The following is a 22891-nucleotide window of genomic DNA, read 5'->3' as shown; positions in this document are numbered from 1 at the left end:
GGATACAGGTTTCAGATTACCAAAATGGCTCTGCCAAAGGGCGAGTACATTTTATTTCCCACCCAGAGTCAGTGCAGTAAGCCAGAGGACAATCCGGAGAAAGTGAGGACTGCAAATGCCGGAGATCAGAGTCGTGAAATGGTAAAGCACAGCAGGTCAGGCATCATTCGAGGAGCAAGAGAGTCCACGTGTCAGGCATAAGCCCTTCATCAGGAACGTGAACAATCCGATCAAATATCAAATTAATCTAACATTCACTTTCAATGGTATTAGAAATTGTATCAAGATTCTGGAGGGTACCGTAAAGCAGAGACTGAATTGGAGCAGCCATGTAATAACTACAAAAACAAGTCGTAGGCTGAGGATTCTGCAGGAAGTAACTGACATCCTGCACATTCCCACCCCAACCCCACACTCCCCACCAAAGCTTCGCAACCATCTAAAAGGCACATGTCAGTAGTGTATTGGTTTACTCTCCACTTGCCTAGATGTGTGCAGCTCCAACACTCAAGAAGATTACCATCATCCAGTACAAAGCAAGCCACTTGACTGGCACCCATCTACCAACTTCAACGTGCACTTTTCACCACCAAAGCAGAACAGTAACCATTAACAAAGTGTACTGCAACAACTCACCACAGCTCCTTTGATAACATCTTCTAAACCCACAATTCCTACAACACAGAAGATTACGACCAGCAGATACACGTGTACACGTGCAACAAATCCTAGCCAGCAATGCCCACACCCCATGAACAAATTAACTAAAAAATTCTTAACATGATAGGTTTATGATTTGGGGCAAGTGCCAGTTTAAATGTAATTGCAGCTTCAGCAGAAACAGGAGCACTGTTTTCAGCTGCCCTTAACAGGCAACATGTGGAAGGCAAGGGTAGGGCATATCTGCTTGCTCCCTGTGTTTCGGAGAGGGGGGGGGGGGGGGGGGGGGGGGGGGGGTGACTGGTTTATTTTCAAATGAGTTACACAGTTTGAAATTCAATCACATTCTATTGAAATCTATTAAAATTGACTATAATAAAAAGAGAAAACACTGGAACTATTCAGAAAGTAAGATAGTATCTGTGGAAAGAAAGAAACAGAATTGATGGTCTGGATCTTCAAATAGCTGCATGATCAGGACACAGCACAGATTGTCTTGGGATCCTGTCACCTGTTGTATTTTCCAAGATGCCTATTCCTGGTACCTTTTAGCATTTTCCATGTATAGATGCTACATACTGGTATAGGTGGCACAATGTAAGTGGCATTTGAGGTGGTTTGCTGTGTCAATGGCATATCTAGTGATCAGTGGCAGAGAATACACCACTGTCAACTATCAACAGAAGTTACACTGTTCTTAGATAAGAAGACATTTATTGCATTTGGTCAGATAGAATTATGAGAGCCTTACAGAACTGGTACAGATACAGCTGCTCCATGTGAAAGTTACAGTAAAACACCTGGTCTCTACCCACAATTTGTGACATTAGTGTCAATCAAATTAATCCTCCTACATATTAACCTGGTCATATTTCAGATATGGGGTGACTCGGGAAATAGTGAGGCTTGAATTCCAGCAGTCTTCTTATCAAGGATTGTGACAAGTCCAGAAGACTGTAAAATACCTCACCGTAAGAGGAGTTATTGTCCTCAGGTATACATTGAGCTTTATTGAATTAGGAGGCCATGATAATGTGGTCAGAGTGGGCTTTGATATAGTGTGTGCTGCTGGTCTTGCATGTCTTCCACCCTGTTGCAGACCTACTTGCCACTGGCTCTTTTCTGCCATCTTTCCACTTTCCCCTTGTTCAAAATTTGTTCCTCATTCTGATTACAGGTCACGGCACTGAAACATCATGCTGGAGCTTATGTGCCTCTAACGTTTTTCGGGAGGATAGGGACACATTATGTAGCTTAGGTTGCAAGCCATCTCCATCCAGAGCTCTTCTGAAACCTAAATGTACCTAACTCTGCAGCCCACGCATCATGTATAGATAAATGATAAGTCAATTAACACTAATATTTTACTGCCCATGCCATAAGGAAGATAGTGCAGTCAGCTTGGCAGGAGTTAAATACATTTTTTTTAAACAAGTGCTTAAAATGTCAAAAGGATATGGTATGCAGTAATCAGATGGTGCCCCTTACCCATTAAAGGAAACTTCCTAGAAAATAGCAACACAGCTTCCTTCCCATCTACTTTCCACCAACTGCTTTATCTTGCTTCTATAGTAAAATGCGCTTCTCAAGGAAATAATGATAGCTGTTTATACACCAATGTTTGTCAAGAATAGTGCCCACAGCTTAACATTGCAAATAAGAGTGCGCTGTTAAAACATTATCCATAATCGCCACAAATCACATTTAAGTTTAAAACTATTTCATAAACCCAGAATTGGTTTAAAAAGGATAAAATAAGCACTTCGCTCAATCCTTTTGTAGATGTGCTATTGGTTCTAGAGCATAAATCTGGTTAAGACAAGCAAGTGAAACGGGTTATTTTTCAAACAACTTTCCCCAGTTATCTTCTCTGGGTTTCATGTCCAACTGTTTACAGCTCTGTAGGAGGTGGCAGCGCGCCAGTGTCTTACCTAGGTGACTAGTCAACATCAGTCAGTTTACTGAATAGAGGTTGGCAGGCTATTCACACAGTGGGGCATCACAGCTGTTCTAATTCTGCTCTCAGCTGATGTTCACATATTCTGGATTAGTGGTGCTGGAAGAGCACAGCAGTTCAAGCAGCATCCAGGGAGCAGCAAAATCGACATTTCGGGCAAAAGCCCTTCATCAGGAATAAAGGCAGAGAATCTAAAGGGTGGAGAGATAAGCTAGAGGAGGGTGGGGGTGGGGAGAAAGTAGCATAGAGTACAATGGGTGAGTGGGGGAGGGGATGAAGGTGATAGGTCAGGGAGGAGAGGGTGGAGTGGATAGGTGGAAAAGGAGATAGGCAGGTAGAACATGTCCGGACAAGTCATGGGGACAGTGCTGAGCTGGAAGTTTGGAACTAGGGTGAGGTGGGGGAAGGGGAAATGAGGAAACTGTTGAAGTCCACATTGATGCCCTGGGGTTGAAGTGTTCCGAGGCGGAAGATGAGGCGTTCTTCCTCCAAGGGTCTGGTGGTGAGGGAGCGGCGGTGGAGGCGGCCCAGGACCTCCATGTCCTTGGCAGAGTGGAAGGGGGAGTTAAAATGTTGGGCCACAGGGCGGTGTGGTTGATTGGCACTTTACAGCATCGGTCCATACAGAGTGATCAGGAATCAGGAAGTCAAACTTTTTGTTTGTTGCCCCACTGCTATGGAGCTGTATTTCAGCATGATGTGTGATTTCACAAAGAAGTAAAATAGCAAATTCCATCTTGAGCACATAGAGATTTCTACACTTGAAATTGTTCACATCATACTCTTCTTAAATTAAGCAAGGATACTAAGTCCAAATATCTCACCTTCCCTCTGCCATTGAAACTCAGGCCTAATGGAGTCCAGAGGTGCATTTTTGAGGAAAACTGAGATTTTTTAATTTTTTCTGAACAAATCAGCATTATTCTAAACTGGTAGATTTACACCAGTTGCACTTCAACGGATTAAAAAAATCACTTTACAATTCAGAGGTACGGTACAACAAAGCAGATAAAAATGACAATGTGACAGAATTTCTGACCCTCCATGACCACTCTCATCCTGTCTTAGTCTCTTGGAAAACCTGCTGATATATAGAATTACGGTCACACCCTGCTATTGTTACTGACCTTTGGCAATAGTAATAAAGTTTGGCCTTGCTTAGGTAATGTATGTGTCGACAAACTACTTCAGAAGACACAAGTTTCTATGGTTCTTTCAAGTGTCAAATAGCTAATTATCCTAGGACCAGTACATACAACCAAAAACATCATTGTTTAGAGTGGACTAATCATTCAATATGGAAGAATGGTTATTAGATCTAAAAATTGATTGCGAACTGTGTTCATTTATTGCCTTTTGTTTCTGTGCACTTCAAAGAAAGTCAGATTATATTCCTCTCTGAAACATATTTCACCTGAGGAGCAAGGAGGCTAACTTCAATGCAGCAGTTTGAGTTTCCAAAGATAATGCCGCAGAAACATAGGGTGGACTTTTATGCACAAGAGGCTGGAGCTACTGGTGGACAAGTAGTAGAAGGAAATGCTGCCCATTTCAGGACAGGCTAGACACACAACATTGTGCAGCAATTTGCTGTGTAGAGATGTGGAACCTGATCATTAATTGGCAGGTATGAGAGGGGGAAAAAAAAAATCAGAGGGTGTCTGGCATCAGCTGACCGGTTCAGAGGTCCAGGTAATGCATTGCAGACTCTGCTGCAAAGCCCACAGTGCACAGATACTTCCCTGGATCTCCCTCCAAAAACACTAGGAGACTCTCCAGGCTGACTGAAGAGGCTGCAGGGAAGTCTAGCAGCCATGGAGTCCATAGCAGCCATGCATGGGTCCACAGCAGTCACACTGGGTCCAACGCAATAAAAGGGTCAACTAACCTGCTTCACATTGAAAAGCTGGGGGGCTCCCCAGAGGGCATTGAGCAATGTCTCAGTGCAAGGAGAGGGGTCAGCCAGCCAAGGGCTCATGTTGTTAGCATCAGCAACAGATGTAACTGGAGATCTGGTGGTATGATTGTGTGCCAAATCAGGAAAAATTATAAAATCAACAAAAGGGTGTAAATGTGGATCACTACGAGAGAGATCCCATTATCTAGGATAAGGGGATTAGGTGCCCTTTGAGGCAACAGAAAACCTCCCCGAGTCCCTGCAAAAGAAACTGATTCATGAGACAACCACTCCTCCTCTGCTGTGTGAAGCCAACACCCAGTGAAACGTATGCTGCTGCATTTGGCCTGAGTGGTGCAAGCAGAAGAACTACAACTTGAACATGGTCTGCTCAATAAGCACCTTATGGAACCAGAGAGCTGGCACACTATACCTCTCTCTGGTGGACTTTGCGCATTCAGACATGTGCCACAGGCTACATTTTTAGTGGACATCCCATGTCAATCAAGACCTTTGCTTGCAGTTGCACAGGCTGTGATGCCTGTGAGTGACTTAAGTGTGGTGCTCACAGACGAGATGCACATTGATGGGATGGAATGGAACAGTTCCAGGTCAAACCCTTGATGTTGACAACAATCTGATCCACAATACGCCATCCAGCCAAATGAGCCAACTAGCCAACTGCCCGCCCCTCCAAGGAGTCAAATGCTGGGGTAAATTATACATTCATATGCAAGTTGTAGTTAGGGGCTACAGACCTGATGTTTATGTATGCACTATGGATTTAAACGCTGATACTCATCTTGTCTGACCAATTTATAAACACCATTCTATTGGCTAGTATGCCCTGGAATGGAAGCTGCATTTTACATACAGTTTAAAGAAACGAAGAATGAATCCAAGACGAGTATATTATACACAAATAAGGACCATGATGAAGGGATTAAATAGAGCTTGTGAAAGTGAGTTACCAATTTATGTTCAGGAATGGGTCAACAGAAAAGCAATGACAGGATTAGAGTGGTGCTGGAAAAGCACAGCAGGTGAAGACTCCCTGCCTTCAGTCCTGAAGCAGGCTTTTGCCCGAAACGTCGATTTCCCTGCTCCTCGGATGCTGCTTGACCTGCTGTGCTTTTCCAGCACCATTCTAATCCAGACTCTGATTTCCAGCATCTGCAGTTCTCACCTTTGCCTAGAAAAGCAATGACAGACATTTAAAGGGGATGTAGGTAGGGTTCTAAATGAATACACTACGCAGGTATTCAGGTAGTGGTATTCCCATTTATACGCTGCACTTGTCCTTTTAGATGGAAGTGGTCACAGGTTTCAAAGGAGCTGTCTGAAAATCTTTGAATTTGTGCAGTGCATCTTACAGACAGTACACACAGTGGCTGCTGAGTGTTGGTGGAGGGAGCAGACATTTGTGGATGCGGTGCCAATCAAGTGGGCTGGTTTCTCCTGGATGGTGTCAAGCTTCTTGTGCTGTTGAAGCTGCACCATCCAGCCAAGTGGGGAGTATTCCATCATGCTCCTGACTTTTGTCGAGTAGATGACGGACAGCCTTTGGGGAGTCAGGTGAGTAACTCACTGAAGTATTCCTGACCTCTGACCTGCTCGCGTAGCCAGTGTTTGATTCCAGTTGAGTTTGCGATCAATGGTAATCCTCAGATGTTGATAGTGGGGTTGCAGTGATAGTAACACCATTGAATGTCAAGGAGCAGGGTTTAGATTGCCTTTTGTTGGTGATGGTCATTGCCTAGAATTTGTGTGGCACGAATGTTATTTGCCACTTGCCAGCCCAAGCCTGGATATTGTCCAGATCATATTGCATTTGAACATGGACTGCTTCAGTATCTGAGGAGTTGTGAACGGTGCTGAACATTGTGCAATCATCAGTGAACATACCACGTCTAACCTTGATTCGGAGATGTCGGTGTTGGACTGGGGTGTACAAAGTTAAAAATCACACAACACCAGGTTATAGTCCAACAGGTTTAATTGGAAGCACACTAGCTTTCGGAGCGACCCTCCTTCATCAGGTGATTGTCCTGATGAAGGAGCGTCGCTCCAAAAGCTAGTGTGCTTCCAATTAAACCTGTTGGACTATAACCTGGTGTTGTGTGATTTTTAACTTCTAACGTTATGATGGAGAAAAGGCCACTGATGAAGCAGCTGAGGATGGTTGGGCCTAGGTCATTTCTCTGAGGAACTCCTGCAGAGATGTCTTGGGTTGAGATGACTGACCTCCAACAACCATGACCATCTTCCTACCTGCCAGATAAGACTTCAACCAAAGAGTTAGCCCCTCAATACCTATTGATTTTGCTAGGGTTTCTTGATGCCACATTTGGTCAGATGAAACCTTGATATCAAGGGCTGTCACTCTCACCTCACCTCTGGAATTCAGCTCTTTTGTCCATGTTTGAACTAAGGATGTAATGAGGTCAGGAGCGAGATGACCCTGGCAGAAGCAAAACTGGGCATCATTGTGTGGGTTATTGCTGAGCAGGTGCTGCTTGATAGCACAGTTGATGACACCTGCCACACCTACTGATGATCGAGAGTAGACTGATGGGATACTAATTGGCTGAATTGGATTTGTTCTCTTTTTATTTACAGGACAATTTTCCACATTGTCTGGTAGACTACTGGAATAGCTAACTTACTTAAATTACTGGGACAGCTTGGCAAGGGGAGCAGCAAGTTTGAGAGCACAAGCCTTCAGTACTATTGCTGGCTAAGTTGTCAGGGCACATAGCCGTTTCAGCATCCAGTGCCTCCAACCATTTCTTGATATCACATGGAGTGAATCGAATGGTCTGAAGACCACTAGAGGCAGCCAAGATGGATCATCCACTCAGCACTTCTGGCTGAAGATTGCTGCCAAAGCTTCAATCTTTTCATTTGCACGGATGTGCTGCACTCTTCCTTCATTGGGGATATTTGTGGAGCCTCCTCCTCCTCCTCCTCCTCCAGTGAGTTAACATTCCACCACCATTGACAACAGGATGTGGCAAGATTGCAGAGCTTAGATCAGATCTGTTGGTTATGAGATCACTTAGCTTGATCACTTGTTTGGAATGCAAGTAGTCCTGTCTGGTAGCTTCATCAGGTGGACACCTCATTTTCAAGTATGCTTGGTGCTGCTCCTGACATGTGCTCCAGCACTCTCCAATGAACTAAGGTTGATCCCCTGGCTTGATGGCAATGGTTGAATGAGGGATATGCTGAGCCATGAGGTTGCAGGTTGTGGAGTACAATTCTGCTGCTGTTGATGTCCCATGGTGTCTCATGGATGCCCAGTTTGGAGTTATTAGTTTGAAGTCTATTCCACTGAGCACAACACGATAGAGGTTATTCTCAATGTGAAGGTTGGACTTCATCTCCACAAGTACTGTGTGGTGGTCCCCCTTACCAATATGGTCATGGACAGATGCATCTGCAGCTGGCAGGTTGGTATGGATGAGGTCATGCATGTTTTCCCTCTTGTTTGTTTCCTCACTACCTGCTACAGACCCAGCAGCTATTTCCTTTACAGCCTGACCAGCTTGATCAGTAGTGCAGCTGCTGAGCAACTCTTGGTGATGGACTTTGAAGTCCCCTATCCAGAGTACATTCTGCACCCTCGCCACCTTCAGTGCTTCCTCCAATGTTGTTCAACATGGAGGAATATCAATTCATCAGCAGAGGACGGTACATGGTAATCAGGAGGCAGTTTCCTGAAGTCATAAGAGTTTGAGGTCTGGAGTCAGTGTTGAGGACTTCTAGGATAACTCCCTCCCAATTGAATGTGACTGTGTTGCTATCTCTAATAGGTCTGTCTTGCCGGTAGCATAGGACATATCCAAGGATATTGATGGTGTGTGGGACACTGCCTGTAAGGTCTGATTCAGAGAGTATGGCTAGGTCAAGCTGTTGCTCTCCCAAATGGTGGACATTATCTTTTCTGCCATTATCTTTTCTAGTGACCAGGTCAATGACAGGTGATCTGTCTGGTTTCATTTCTTTGAAACTTTGCAGTGGTTGATCCAACTGAATGGCTTGCATAGAGCAATTCAGAGAGTGAACCACATTGCTGTGGATCTGGAGTCACACTTAGGCTAGACCAGGTGATGATGGCAGATTTCCATCCCAATGGGATTTTCCGACAACCAGCAATGGTTTCATGGTTTAATTCTGGACTTTTTAAAATTGAATTCAAATTCCACCATCTACCACAGTGGGTTTCAAACCCAGATCCCAGAATGTTAGCTGAGTTTCTGGATTAATTATCTAATGATAATACCACATGACCTAACATACGAGGAATGTTTGAGGGCTCTGGGTTTATACTCGACGGAGTTTTGAAGAATGAGGGGGGATCTAATTGAACCATACAGAATACTGAATGGCCTGGACAGAGTGGATGCTGGGAAGATGTTTCCATTGATAGGAGAGACTAGGATCCGAGGGCACAACCTTTAAGTAAAGGGAAGACCTTTTAGAACGAAGATAAGGAGAAACTTTTTCAGCCAGGCAGTGGTGAATCAATGGAATTCATTGCCACAGAAGGCTGTGGAGGCCAGGTCATTGAATATATTTAAGATTGAGATGGATAGGTTTTTGAGTATCAAGGGTCATGGGGAGAAAGCGGGAGAAAGGGGTTGAGAAACGTATCAATCGTGATTGAATGGCAGAGCAAAATCGATGGACTTAATGGCCTAATTTCTGCTCCTATGTCTTATAGGCCATCACCTCCCCTAATTTGTGGTCAGACTGGAACAAGTAAGAAATACAATCTGAAAAGTTAGCAAAGTCTGATAGTTCAAAAGACAGTCTTTGTTCTAGTTTGGAAAATACAATTTGTGCTTTCAATTTTAAAATAACTATCCTGTATTATGAAGTCAAATCAGGGGAGATAGGTTAAAAGCACAGCATAGTATTTAAGCACTGAAAAGCAAAATTGCATTTAATTTTCAAACAATAAAACAAAGTAAACAAGTCAGAGTAAATAAGAAAGCCATTTAACCCTATGCCATGTTAATATACAGCAAATTTGTTCTGATTATTCTTCAAGACATTGCCCAGAGTTTTCCTCTTGCAATTAACATGATTAACTTCCTATTCCATTTGTCATTAAGAACAATGCTTGCGTATATTAAATGTCAGATTCAACGAATATGTTCATAAAAAAACTTACTTCAGAACTTTTGACTTCGATAACTTCAGACCTTAATTACGTCCCATTTACATTTTAAACTTGGGTGCGCAGGAGCGTGTCCAGGAAATGTGCAACAGGCCAGAACTTCCTGCGTGCACCCTTCAATGAAAAACAACTTGTGGCAGGGTTCCACTCCCAGCATGTTCACTTGGTATTAACTCCTTAATGAACCAGCACGTGACCAGCATTCCCTGGTCTCAATTTAAAATAATACTATCCAATACACTAATCACCAACCACATGGAGCCAATTTCATTTCTGAATATGAAATAAAAATAAACAGCTGAGACATGTGATCCAAATATTTAGTTGCAAGGTATCTGCATGTGCACTTTCATCTCTACGTGCCTTTGTTGGTGAAGGACAAAGAGAGTGAAAGTGGTTTTGATTCTTGTGAGGGTTTCATTTCTTTGAAGGCTGAATTTAGATGTCTGTTCAGTATGTAGGTGACGCATTTATTAGTATTACGCGCGTACATACAAAATGCCTTGTCCTAGAAGCTGAGGTGGCAAAAGCTGTGTTGCTATGGCCATTATTTGTGGTCAGTCAGGAATTCCTACCAGACAACGCTGTTTTAAATCACCTGCAATCTTGGCTTTGTTTTGCATCTTCTTGCCATTCATCTGTGAATGTTTCCCCCAACTTTCACCATCTGAACTGCAACAAGTGCTTCTGCTCTTTGAATATCCTTTCATTGCCTCACTAAATACCACCAGATATTATATCGTCCAAAAGATCTCTACTTAACTCTATAATCAGTTTGGAGACTATCCTGCTCATTACCTGCCTCTCTGCGATTAAAGTGTTTCTTGTCTATCCCAGTTCCTATGTCATTCACCCTCCACGGTCCCTTGTTTTTTTCTGGTGAGGGATTAACTGACCATCCAGTATTTTCTATTCTCCAATTATATTTTGAATTACCAGTTCTTTTTCAATTCATCAGTAATGAACTACAAGTGTGAGTTGTTACTTGAGGAAGAGTGAGTATTTATGGATTCAGACTAACAACAATCTGCATTTTGGGATGAAACATCATGAGAGGCTACCAAATTAGGTTACATATTCACAGCAAGTGCTATGAAAATGACTGCAGAAAAAAAATTAGAAAAGAAACCAAAGGATAATAGGCTTACATTTAATTGTGTTTTTATTTGACCACAAGATGCCCCACATCATTTAATTCAATGCAGTACATCTGAAGTGTAGTCATTTTATATTGTAGGAATCTTGGCAACCAATTTGCTCAGAGCATGGCCTCAGAATGAGATTTTTTGACCTGATAATAGGTTTTAATGATTTTGGGAGAAGGTTAACTGTTAGCAGAGAGAGCAAGCCCCATATTCTTCTTTGAATAACAACAAAGATTTTACCAAAGGTTAGCTGGATATACCTGACTCTACAATTGTTCATATCTGTGCATCTACAAGTGAGCTTTTCTCAAGAAGGTGCATAATGAATATGAAATTTCAATTGCATTTATTAGTTTAGATTAGATTCCTTACAGTGTGGAAACAGGCCCTTAGGCCCAACACGTCTACACCGACCCTCCGAAGAGTAACCCACCCAGATCCATTTCCCTCTAACTAATGCACCTAGCACTATGGGCAATTTAGCATGGCCAATTCACCTGACCTGCACATCTTTGGACTGTGGGAGGACACCAGAGCACCCGGAGCAAACCCACGCAGACACAGGGAGAATGTGCAAACTCCACACAGAGTTGCTCGAGGATCCCAGGAATCGAACCTGGGATTCTGGTGCTGTGAGGCAGCAGTGCTAACCACTGAGCCACCATGCCACCTACACTAAAGATCAATATTTAAAATTAGGCTGAACTTATAAGTATCTTCTTTGCCTGTGTCCGTTTTATCAAGTACTATGGATGGTATCTCTCGGAGGTCCAGAAAGCTTTCTTGATGCTCTTGCTAAACCTGCCTCATTAACAACTTAGTCAAGCTTGTGTTGCTGGGAAAGCACAGCAGGTTGGGCAACATCTGAGGAGCAGGAGAATCAATGTTTCGGGCATCAGAATCCTGCTTATGCCTGCAATGTTGATTCGCCTGCTCCTTGGATGCTGCCTGATCTGCTGTGCTTTCCCAGCAACACATGCTCGACTCTGATCTCCAGCATCTGCAGTCCTCATTTTCTCCTCATTAACTACTTAGCCTATACCTATATAGCCCTGCCCTATAGTCTGCTTCTAGCCCTAATCCACAATCACCATAACCAGAGAAACCCATCACTGCCAGGATATACTAGAACTGACCAGCATCCCAGCCATCGACACCATCTTTAAAAAGCTACTGTGCATCCAGACAAAGGGCTGTCCATCAGAGCTGCTGTCCACATCCAGTGGCATTTACCCTAGACATGGTAGACAAGGGAACACTGGCATCTCACTCTGCAGGCAGGGAACTGGAGGCCCTTCTGATTAGATCAAAGAGGCAGAACACCCTTCTCATCCAGGACCAGCAAAGAAAGACATGACATGAGTACATGGCAGCCTGGTCTGAGGTTACCATCCACAAGAGTGCAGTCTCAGCTGTCTGGTGGAATGTCCAGCAATACAGGATGAAGGGGTAGCCATGGGCACCTGCATGGGCCCCAGCTGTACCTGTCTCTTTGTTGGCTACGTAGAACAGTCTATCTTCCGTAGTTACACCGGCACCACTCCCCACCTCTTCCTCCACTACATTGACGACAGCATCGGAGCCACTTCGTGCTCCCACAAGGAGGTTGAGCAGTCCATCAACTTCACCAACACATTTCACCCCGACCTTAAACTCACATGGACCATCTCTGACACCTCCCTCCCCTTCCTGGACATATCCATCTCCATCAATGACTACCGACTTAACACTGACATTTTTTACAAACCCACCAACTCCCACAGCTACCTGGATTACACCTCTTCCCACCCTATCCCCTGCAAAAATGCCATCCCATATTCCCAAGATGCCCTCCAACACATCTCATCCATGTCCCGCACCTCTGCCCTCAAACCCCACCCCTCCAACTGCAACAAGGTCAGACCCCCCGCCCCCCACCCTCCGGTCCTCACCTTCTACCCTATCAACATCCGCATAAACCGCAAAGTCCACCAACATTTCCGCCACCTCCAAACGGACCCCACCACCAGGGACATATTTCCCTCCCTACCCCTTTCCACTTTCTGCAAAGACCGTTCCCTCCGTGACTACCTGGTCAGGTCCACGCTCCCCAACAACTCACCCTCCCATCCTGGCACCTTCCCCTGCCACACAGGAATTGCAAAATCTGCGCCCACTCCTCCCCCCTCACCTCCATCTAAGGCCCCAAAGGAGACTTCCACATCCAAAGTTTCACCTGCACATCCACCAATGTCATTTATTGTATCCGGTGCTCCCGATGCAGCCTCCTTTACACTGGGGAGACTGGACGCCTCCTAGCAGAGCACTTTAGGGAACATCTCCGGGACACCCGCACCAATCAACCCTACTGCCCCATGGCCGAACATTTCAACTTCCCCTCCCACTCTGCCGAGGGGATGAAGGTCCTGGGCCTCCTCCATCGCCACTCCGTCACCACCAGATGCCTGTAGGAAGAACACCTCATCTTCGGCCTCGGAACATTTCAACCCCAGGGCATCAATGTGGACTTCACCAGTTTCCTCATTTCCCCTCCCCCCATCTCACCCCAGTTCCAACCTTCCAGCTCAGCACCATCCTCATGACCTGTCCTACCTGCCATCCAATCTTCCTTCCCACTTATCCGCTCCACCCTTCTATCCGATCTACCATCTTCATCCCCACCTCCATCCACCTATTGCACTCTTGGCTACTTCTCCCCAGGCCCACCCACTTCCCATTTATCTCTCCAACCCAGAGGCTCCCTGCCTCATTCCTAATGAAGGGCTTTTGCCCGAAATGTCAATTTTCCTGCTCCTCAGATGCTGCCGACCTGCTGTGCTTTTCCAGCACCACTCTAATCTAGACTCTGATTTCCAGCATCTGCAGTCCTCACTTTTGCCTAATATAGGATAAAAGTTAATTACCTCGCCCAATCTGCCAAACTAAGTGCCACCATCTGCTTTCCGATACCTCTCACTAATGCTCTTTCTGCTATTTTACCAACCTCACACCTGGGCTCATGCTCTGTCACTCTCACTATTACTTGCAACACCTTCTTTCACACTGTTCACCACATAACCCACTCCTGAAACCAATAACGATACACTGTCGTAGAGGTCACCGATCAATGGCAGATGGAACCTAACCCTGATAAACCGGAGGTGATACACTTTGGAAGAAGTAACAAGACAAGGGAGTACTCTATAAATGGGTGGACTCGAGAAAGTTTTCTAGATTACAGATGTGGTTAATCGGTTAAACCGGTAATCAGGATGGTTGAGAAGCCATACAAGACACTTGCCCTTATCAACTAGGCGAAAGTGAGGACTGCAGATGCTGGAGATCAGAGTCAAGCTTAGAATGCTCCTGGAAAAGCACAGCAGGTCAGGCAGCATCTGAGGAGCAGGAAAATCGACGTTTCAAGCAGGAGCCTTTCATCAGGGATCCTAATGAAGGGCTCCTGCCCGAAACGTCGATTTTCCTACCCCTAGGATGCTGTCTGGCCTGCTGTGCTTTTCCAGCACAACTCTAATCTTGACTTGTCCTTATCAGCCATGGACATAGATTATAATAGCAGTGAGGTTATGTTGGGCATGTACAAAGCTTTGGTTAGATCGTGGAGTGTGCAGTGCTGGTCACTGTACTTTAAGGAGGATGGGCTATACAGAAAGGGCAGCAAAAAGGATTCACCAGGATTGCCTGGGATGGAGCATTTTAATGAAGAAGTGAGGCTGGATAGGCTCAGGTTATTTTCTTTAGAGCAGAGAAGGCTGGAAGGGATCCTGAAAGAGATAAGATTATGAGGGGCATGGGCAGGGTGAATTTAAAGCGGTTATGATATGGAGTTGCTGGTGTTGGACTGGAGTGGACAATGTTAAAAATCACACAACATAAGGAGATAGTCCAACAGGTTTATTTGAAAGTACTAGCTTTCAGAGCGTTGCTTCTTCGTCAGGTAACTAGCATGATCATAAGACCAGAATTTATGGCAAAAGATCAGTGTCATGCAATTAAAATGATATATTGAACAAACCTAGAAAGCAGTTGTTCATGGAGTCATAGAGTTACAGCATGGAAACAGACCTTTCGATCCAAACAGTACATGCCAACCATGTTCCCAAACCAAACTTCTCCCACCTGCCTGTGTTTGGCCCATATCCCTCCAAACCTTCCCTATTCCTGTACGCATCCAGATGTCTTTTAGGGGAGGAGGTTTACTCAGGAGGAAACCTGTTGAGGAAAACAATTTTTCATTCAGAGGTTACCAGTAATGCTCTACTTGAGAGGACAGTTGAGGAAGGAAATCTCATAACCTTTAGAAAGTACATTGATAAGCATTTGGAATGTCATAACATTCGAGGCTATGGGCCAAGTGAGAGGAAGCAGGTTTGGTGGAGACAGATTGGTGCAGACTTCAGGGTCTAGAGGTCCTCTTCTATGACCCACGTATAGCAAAGTAAAAGCTGTGTCACCCCATAAGACATGCCTCTCTCTCATTCCAAAAGGAAAACACCCCCAGTTGGGCAAAAAGAGTCAAACCAGATGGTGGGCTGCTTCACATTCAATGTCACAACCCTTATGAGGAGAGGATGCTGACCCTGACTGGCCCAAGTAGCTGGCAGACCATACCCAAGCCCCTGGACTGGTTTTCAGAGATCTCTCTTGACATACTGTGTGAAAGGGCCCTGGCTAAAGGCTATGTCCCTTGAGCGAGAATGACTGATGACCATGACAACACTCATAGCTGTGTGTGGCACGGCAGTATTCAGAGCCTGGTATCTCTGGCTGAGGGGTAAAGCACAAAAAGAAAAGGCAAGGATGTTCAATGATGCTTCATCTAAGCTCAAAGTGAGTAAGCACTAAGAGAACAAGCAAAGAGCCCAGAGATGCAACCTGGTCCAGTCATGAACTGAATGCAAGTCCCTGAGCACATGCTGTCCTCACTGAAGCAAGGACAATGATAGTTACTAATACAGCACTGAAGTGGGGAGGTGTACAGTAACTGGATCAGCAATGTGCTGTGAAGGCACTTAGAGGCTGTCACATGTCAAATGCCAATGCCAATGTCTATGGATACAAGGTGTGTGTGGTTTGTGCCCATTGAGCATACCCCAAGCTGTTGTTACCGAGTGTTCAACGCGCAGGTCCTTGGAGCAAGTGGGGAGCTGAAGTAGTTCCATGTTGAGAATTCCATGTTGAGAATTCTCAGCATCGAGTTTACTCACTGTGAATAGTAATGGTATCATAGAAAGCTGCAAATGAATGAGGCTAAATCTGTAATTAATTAAGTTGTTAACAAGCAATAATCCCCCTCATGACGGCACTCACTGCTGCCTAGTGAGAATCACGCTTCAATGCCCAAAACGTAGTTAAGAGATCTTTTAACCAGTTGTAGCAAATTGTTCCCAATGTCAAGACAGGCCTCACTGGACAGTTCGCACATTCTACTACATTTCCTGCAATAGCCCACATCGTTCACGCTCCTATGAGATTCCACCCAAGATCTTTACCAGTCTTTCAAGATGCATTCAAATCAGTCATCTTCATGAATTGTCATCATAAAAATTGATCCAATTTTGAAAACTGGAAAGAACGTTCAGCAACAAATAACACAATAGGAAACGCTGTTAAGAAATAGCACTCTGAATAATTGCCAGGTTAAATAACTACATTTTCCAGATAACAGACGCAGCTAATTGCATTGATACAGGACTATGCAGCCATGAAATGCAAGTTCCTCGAGAAGAGGAAATGAATAGAAACTCTATTACAAAAATCAATGCAATCAGGAATTATATTTACTCTCCCAACTTTAGCTAATGCTATAATTATGTTGTAATTAATTAGTGTACAGGCCACATTTCTCAAAAATGGTGTTCATGTAAAATCTCCAGTTAGGAAATATGTGAAAAAAAAGTGCAATTAAAAAGGATGCTGAAATTATAACTTAGGTTACTGTTCATGCGATTACAGTTAGTTCAAGCCTTAAAACAGCACCTGGTCTGACTGAGCCCATTTTCCTTATTCTTTCATTCAAATCAAGGGAAATAGTTTAAATAATGATTTAGACTGTAGCCAATTGTGCAATGGCAGAAATTTTCTAATGCAATGTTAATGCAAGTCGAGCCAAAAAAAAAGGCAGGAAGTAAATGGGGTCAGAGAGTCCAGAGCTACAGGGCATAGGTTTAGGGTGAGAGGAGAAAGATGTAAAAGAGACCAAAGGGGCAACTTTTTCACGCAGAGGGTGGTACGTGTATGGAATGAGCTGCCAGAGAATGTGGTGGAGGCTGGTACAATTGCAACATTTAAAAGGCATTTGGATGGGTATATGAATAGGAAGGGTTTGGAGGGATATGGGCCGGTGCTGGAAGGTGGGACTAGATTGGGTTGGGATATCTGGTCAGCATGGACAGGTTGGACCGAAGGGTCTGTTTCTATGCTGTACATCTCTATGACTCTATAAAAGCAGGGAAATGGTATATGAATATGTCAGTCCACTATGCTGTACACACTGGTGCTCAGGATGATGGTTTCTGCCAGACAGTTTATACATAGAAAACTAGAGTCTACATGAATAAAACGGCTTCCTAATCTAACCAAAAGAATGCCTTTTAGTTAAGTATATATAGTTTATTGCATGTCAGCAACTAGTTACAGGTTACGTTGATATGATCCACGTTGTTACTGACACTTTGAGGAGGGTCCAATGTTAGATCTCCCTCTTTAGAGATCTTAAACTGCTCTGCCCGCAGGTTCATATGATACTATCATAGTGGGTGGTGCTTATAGCATTGTTCAGTATTAACCCTTTCAGATCCATATTAAAAAATGCTATTACATTTAAACCTTGCAAGTTCCAGCAAGTAAACTCAAAATATAATTTTAGTGAAGCAGGAATGAGAAGAAATGTCTGATGCATTCACTGGAAGACCAAATGAGTATTAAATAGGCTCATAAAAAAGGAAGTTACTTGAAGAAATCAATGTATTTTAGGTTTCTGTTTGGATAGAAATGCAAAACTTATTTTTAAAACATAAAAAAGGTTTTGATTTACAAAGTGAATAAATGTGATTTGACTTTAGCTTTTGTGCTTAAACATAACCATAAACATAAACAAAGCAGGACACATCAATAATTGGGCTAAAATGTATTGACAGGCATACTTTTTTAAAATTGTTGTGGCATGCATCAAGATTCTACCCTCCTCTCTTATACTATCTACAGTGTTTTAGTGCTTTTAAGAAAGAATGCAAACTTCAAACATATATGAAAGAACTGAAGTGAATTATGTGCCTTTTGTACAACTAAAGCACAAACAATACCTTAAATAAAAATAGTGAAGTCTGGAAAAACTCATTAAGTGTGGAGAGAGAAAAACAGATTTGAGGGTCCCCAAGGTTCACAGCATACAAGAAGTGCGGAAACGCACTCAGTGGATCATTCAGAAGTCTGAGGTGCAGAAAAAGACCCTTTGGTCCATTCAGTCAAAAGCAAGCATCTAACTATTCTAACCTAATTTTCCAGCACTGGTCCCACAGGTTTGTATGCCTTAGCATAAGTGCAGATCTAAATACAACAAAAATGTTACAACGCTTTCTGTTTCTACCTCTCTTACAAGCACATGTCCATCACTCCTGGTGAAAACATTTTTCCTCACGTGCTTCTAAACCTCCTGCCCCTTCCCTTCAACCTATGCCCCCCGCCCTGGTCATTGCTTCCCTCCATCAATGGGGAAAACATCCTCTAGACTAGTCTGGGCTCTGCATAATTTTACACATCTAAATGATGTCCCCCCAAGTCACCAAGGAACTTATCAAGAAGGCATCGTGAGGAGTCTTCAAGGTTAGCACACAATGGATGCCAACGTCTGTAGATTTGGGTACACATGCCTGGTACTCATGGACCATGTCCCAAGATGTTAGTGCCTGGTCTCCAATATGGAGGTTACTTGGAGCATGCAACAACTCCAACCCACCAAGCACCCATCTCTGGTTTCCATGTCAACTTTACACAATATCTAGTTTGTTGGGAGTGTTTGGTAAGATTGCAACCGAAATATTAATGAGATAATTGAGTCATCGACGAGACCCTTAAACTTGCAGCTGCCCAGTGAGACTTCATGATTGTGAGAAGCATTAACTATCAGGAAGAATTATCTTTACAGCGTGACGCATCTGATTTCTCAATGCTGCCATGCATCTCGCCATAGCCCTATATATTGTAGCCCGATATGATTGGGTCCAGTTTTTTTAAAATTCATTCATGGATATAGATGTCGCTGGCCAGGCCAGCATTTATTACTGATCTCTAATTGCCCAGGGACAGTTAAGAGCCAATCACATTGCAAGAGGTCTGGAGTCATGTGGAGACCAGACCAGGTAAAGCTGGTAGTTCCTTCCCCCGAAGACATTAGTGAACTAGATGAGTTTCTAACAATGCACAATAGATTCATGGTCATCATTCCAGATTTCTATCGAATTAAAATTGCACTATCTGCTGTGGCAGGATTTGAACCTGCATTCGCAGAACATGAGCTGGGTCTCTAGATTAACAATCCAGCAATAATACCACTAGGACATCACATCCCCCAAACATATTTATATATTTAAACAAAGAATTGAAAACAAGTTGATGTCTATCTTTCAACTGTGGTGAACTTTAAAATATCGCTTGATGTCCTAGATTTAAAGAGAAGTGGAAGAATTTAAAGGGGGCAGCTAATAAAGCCTGTAAGATCCTGAGGTTTATAAAGTAGGAACAAAAAGAACAAATTTCAGGAAAGTTTTGCTACACTCATGAAAAACACCAGGTCAGCCATAGTCTCCAATTCTGAACACCATGCTTTCAAAAGGATATTTTTTTTAAACCTTGGTACAGATATACTAGAACCATTCCAACAATAAGGGATTGCAGTTTTATGGATAGACTGGAGGAGCTGGAATTGTTTTCCCTTAAGCAGAGAAAAAGATTTTTTGAGAAGATTAAAACCATAAAAAGAGTTTAGATAGTAAATAAAGAGAACTCATTTCCAAAAGCAGATGCCGAAAATGACTGACAGAAGAACCAGATGCAACATCAAGAGAAGCTTTTTCCAGTTAAAGAGAAGTTATGATTTGGAACACACTGCCAGACAGAGTGACAGATACAAATTCAATAGTAGCCTTCAGAAAGGGAATTGGGCTAAAAAATTAAAGAGAAAAAATGCAGGGTAGCAGGAAAGAATCAAGAATAGGACTAATTGGATCCCTTTCTGCAAAAAGCTAGTAAAGTCTTGACCAACCAAATGGGCTTCATAAATCCTGTGGTATTCGATGATTCTTTGAGGATTAAGGTGCTAAGAGACAGTATAAGTCAGCAATGACTGGAAAGATGAGTTTGAGACATTTAATGTGGGATACCAATCAAGGTTTTAAAGTTTACAATGCAAGGAGAATACCCAGGTGGCCAGGAGGATACTAGCACAGTTGAGACTGGAGTTGTTAAAGGCAGCAATAAGTGCTTCACCAGCAAAGGGGTTGTGATAAGGCTAAGGTAGGCTATGTTGAAAAAGATGGAAGAGGGAATGATGGAGAACTATGGTGTCAGATTCTCAGTTCAGTGTCATATAGTTCAAGCCTAATGGACTGATGGGCATAAATTCAGAAAATGCTCGGAGAACAATTTATGTTTGTTATGGAGTGTATTCAACACTGTATTCTGCATAAATACATTATAAGGTTTACAAGGATGCAACATAGACTTGGTCCAAGGAAACAAACCACAGTGCGTCAGCACATTGAAGGTAGGAGAAAAATTAGTTATCATATAATAATTAATGTTTAATCAAGGAAGGAAAAACTTCAAAAACACAGTTGATCAGCTAGAGAACAAAATACAGATGTCCAAAACAATTTAACTTGAAAATCATAAGGGAAAGTTCAAAAGAAAATGGCAAATACAGAAATATGATTAGCATGGCAGTCTAAGAAAATTCTAGTAAACAGAAAAAGAGACTGCACCTGTGAACAGAGCTAGAGGAAAGAATGGTCAGATTAACCAAGAATAAATCCTAAAGAGGAAGCATGCAACAAAGTTAAAACCGATGGCAAAAAGATTGTTACGAGAAGTACTGAAGGGAAGAAATACTCAAAGAACTTGCAGTTACATAGTGAGTCTTAAGTTTCAACCTAAATTATGGGTTTTACCATGTAGTGAGCCTTCAGTCTACAACCTCTGGTTCATCTAAAAGAAATATAAAAAGACTTAGATAAGTGAAGAAAGCCATGTGACTGGCAAAGGGTTTTATGACCACATTAGGAAAATGGAGAAACATCAAGATAGGGATGGGATCACTCAAAAATGAGGATGAGGAAATTATTATGGTGGAATGGGAAATGGCAGGTGGTACTTTGCATCAGCATTTACCAGAAGAGAGGGGAGGAAGTTAACGAAGGCTCACATGATGAGGAAGTGGAAGAGCATACAAAGGTACCAAGAATGAATCAGCTATATAAGAACTGAGTGGCTAAAAATATATGCATGTCTAGGACCAGATGGTATGCATCCAAATGTCAAAGGTTTGTTAAAGGTGCACCATAAAGATTAAAAGTAATTTCATAATAGTTTTCACTGACAAATTTTATGTGAAAATGATCGAGATATGGAAATAAGTATGTTAATGTAGGTGGATACATTTCTTAAAAAATGGTTAAGGAAGCACGTTACATTTTAGGATTTGTATTCAGTGGAATTGAATATAAAAGCAAAGAGGTCATGATGACTCAGTACAAACCAGTAGTTAACCTACATCTGGAATATTCTTGCATAGTTTTGGACTTCTCATAATGCAAAGAGGAAAGAAAACAGGTTTGCTGGGAAGATATAATACACAATTAAATTTGAGCTCACGACCAATTTTAAAGAGTTAATCAAATATCTATGCTACAGATTCATACGTTTGATATTTTGATGCAAGCCATTAAAACATTATATGGTTCTGATTACGCACCAGAAAAGACTTAAAACTGCTCCTGCTCCAGGGCACAATAATGGGCTGGATTATGCGGTCAGCGGCAATACAAAACTGTTTGGAGCTGACCTTTTAGAAAGATACACAGAGTTCTAAAGATGTCTGCATCAAGGATATAGCCATGTTTTAGGCAATTCTTCTGTCACTTTTGAGTTTGCCCTATGTCACCGCATTGTTCAAGCACCCAAACACATTTAACAATCCACAGACTACCGTGGAGTAAAGAGCATCAACAATCAAATCACTATTTAAACAATATATTCAGATTGAAAGAAAAAATAGGGTGAAAAGAAAGTTCTGTAATGTCACAAACAAAGATATGTTTCATAATATTTTGAAACTCTGGTCTAAAAACATCTGGTTGTTATTCATATTGAAGACATTTAGCATCCCAACAATGTAAAATCATTTTTTTTCAGGGCCAGATAATTTGTTCAGCAATAGCCATTCCTCAGGTTGCTGTTAAAAGCTGGGTTATAACTCACAGCAAAAGATTCTACTTTTTGTGTTCCTGCAGCAATATCAGAGTAAAACAGAAGACCTCACCAGCAATGTTCCCTTTCAACTGCATTCCTCCTGATGCAGAAACTCCCAGTAAGCCAAAGATAAGTTGTTTATAAGTTACTACTTGTGCCTGGCTACACCAAACAGCTCACATACTTAAATAAATAGGCCATGTATAATAAAAAAAAAGGGAAAATTGCTCCTCAGACCGACTGGTTTCACCAATTTCCAGCTTTGACAGTTCCACAAGACAGCTGGAGATGGAGCAATAAATAAATAGTAGAGCATAGCATCAAGATTTCAGTGTTGGATTTCACACGCTAAACACTTAAGGTGCAGTCAGTTTCAGAGGAACAATGACAGCGACTGCAGTAAGATCACCATAAAAAAAACCTGCATGTGCCCAGTCAAAAACTTCCCTGTGACAGTATTTTAACTCATCCTGTAAAAGCCACTATCGTCAAAAGTGTAGTCTTCAAGACACACCGCATATGGGTAACACCAAAGCAGTATCATCATTTTAGGAATAAAGTGAATGCCTCACATAAATTGTCCA

At 42.7% G+C, this 22891-nt stretch overlaps 1 protein-coding gene across 4 annotated transcripts in view; it reads right to left on the bottom strand.

Moving 5' to 3' along the window:
- The window catches only part of adcy7 (adenylate cyclase 7), a 186401-nt gene that overhangs the window by 80283 nt on the left and 83227 nt on the right, over nucleotides 1-22891 (bottom strand). Inside the window, exon 1 of one of the 4 annotated variants that reach the window (XM_043706952.1) lies at nucleotides 11384-11399. The exons of 2 other annotated variants lie outside the window; for them this stretch is intronic. The gene's annotated coding sequence lies outside the window, so the exon portion shown is untranslated. Of the gene's footprint in view, nucleotides 1-9693; nucleotides 9758-11383; nucleotides 11400-22891 lie in introns of those variants that run through there. One more of the 4 variants, XM_043706950.1, reaches the window with a different exon arrangement.

Source organism: Chiloscyllium plagiosum, chromosome 17 (assembly GCF_004010195.1).
Source record: "Chiloscyllium plagiosum isolate BGI_BamShark_2017 chromosome 17, ASM401019v2, whole genome shotgun sequence".
NCBI classification, from domain to species: domain Eukaryota; kingdom Metazoa; phylum Chordata; class Chondrichthyes; order Orectolobiformes; family Hemiscylliidae; genus Chiloscyllium; species Chiloscyllium plagiosum.
The sequence above is the reverse complement of the archived record's forward strand: the minus strand, read 5'-3'. Positions and strand labels throughout refer to the sequence as shown.